The sequence below is a fragment of the Theropithecus gelada genome, chromosome 2 (assembly GCF_003255815.1).
Source record: "Theropithecus gelada isolate Dixy chromosome 2, Tgel_1.0, whole genome shotgun sequence".
NCBI classification, from domain to species: Eukaryota; Metazoa; Chordata; class Mammalia; order Primates; family Cercopithecidae; genus Theropithecus; species Theropithecus gelada.
The window spans coordinates 14163734-14165234 of record NC_037669.1 but is presented as its reverse complement, the minus strand read 5'-3'; the positions used below and the strand labels follow the sequence as shown (position 1 = coordinate 14165234).

The 1501-nt window shown below is 39.2% G+C and overlaps 1 pseudogene; it reads right to left on the bottom strand.

Moving 5' to 3' along the window:
• Nucleotides 1–1154: 1154 nt before the first annotated feature.
• LOC112619846 lies at nt 1155–1253 on the bottom strand (annotated as a pseudogene).
• Nucleotides 1254–1501: the final 248 nt, after the last annotated feature.

Genomic DNA, 1501 nt, shown 5'->3' with positions numbered 1-1501 from the left:
TTGCAGATATTCCCTGTAGCCTGAACTTGGGTGGCTATGGACAATACCGAGTGCCATACCTTGTGCCAACCATGCACCTTTTCTCTTAAAGGAGAAGGAACTTCTGAAAGTGGGGGCTTGACCGTCGTTTGTATACTTATTATTCTACTAATTTTTTTATCAGTATCATTACACTTTCTATCAAAGTGTATCAAACATGTACACTTTCTACATTTCTTTTATATAAAACTTTATTTTCAAATTCTTAAAAAGTTTGCAAAAAGTTACTATAATAAATGAAAGGCAGTCATGAATTGAAACAGAAGAGTTAGATTGAAAGCTATGGTTAAGTGCCATAAAGCAGAGATGTGTGTGCAGAGACAAAAATGAAACAGATATGAAGGAAGAAACAGAGCAGCCGTGAGGCTCCGGTGGCCTGGAGAGAGAGCGGGATGATTTGGTTCCAGTTCTTCAAGGGGGATTGGCTGCTCATATTGCTCTTTGTGTAATGTAGTCTTTGTTTTTGGTTGGGTTCCCCAATCTAAGGAAATGTTAAACAAAGCACCTGAAAGACACTCTCTGTTAGGTCAGTTTCTTCAAAATAAGGAGATGTTAGGCAAGGATTCATACGCAAGTAATTTATTAAAGAAGTGCTCCGGGTTAAATTGGCAAGAGTAGGAGGAAAGGAGGGGAGGGAAGGTAAGAAGCCAGGGTATCGCTTCAAGTGGGGGTGATGCCAGTCTGATTCAGCAGGGAGTTTTGGAATGTAAGTTACAAGGCACTGTTTGTCCTGACTTAAGGCAAGGGAACTGGGCTTTCATACTCCCACACCAATGAGTCATTAGCTTGTGACCGTCTTGGGAGGCATGGTGGTTGCAAATTCCAAGCATTTCCCGTTTTCTGCTTACGCTGGCGAAGATGCTCCACTAGCTCAAGGCCCTACTTCAGAGAGGTTGGCTGGAGTGGCATCCGGAACTGTGGCAGAATAAATTTTTTTTTTATGCCAGGAAGTGTGTGGTAATGCGTTACAGTTGCCATAGGAGTCACACAGCGACCATACTTTTTTATCAAAAAATCAGCAGGCAAAAAACTGCTTTCTCAAATACCTCACAACTTTCTAAATGCTTCATCTCAATTTCTATACCAAATTCCATCATGATCTTTAAATCTTTTTTTAATATTAATAAATTTTTAGAACGTGTCATCCTTGTACAGGGGCCATGCTAATCTCTGTATCATTCTAATTTTAGTATATGTACTGCCAAGGTGAACACTAAATCATTCTTTGAGTAGCACTATACACTTATATCTATAGAATAAATACACTTTTTTTTTGCATAAACTATCTCAAATGAATTTCTGTACCTGCAGTCAAAAGAATATTGACTAAGATTGTTTCCATTGTTCCTTTTCCCTAGAAAACAGACTTGTATTTATGAAGCTGACCAGTGCTCCTTCCTTGATGTTGCTCGTAGCTAGATCTTCTGGTTGTCCATCATCTCTTCATGAGGGTTAAAGATTC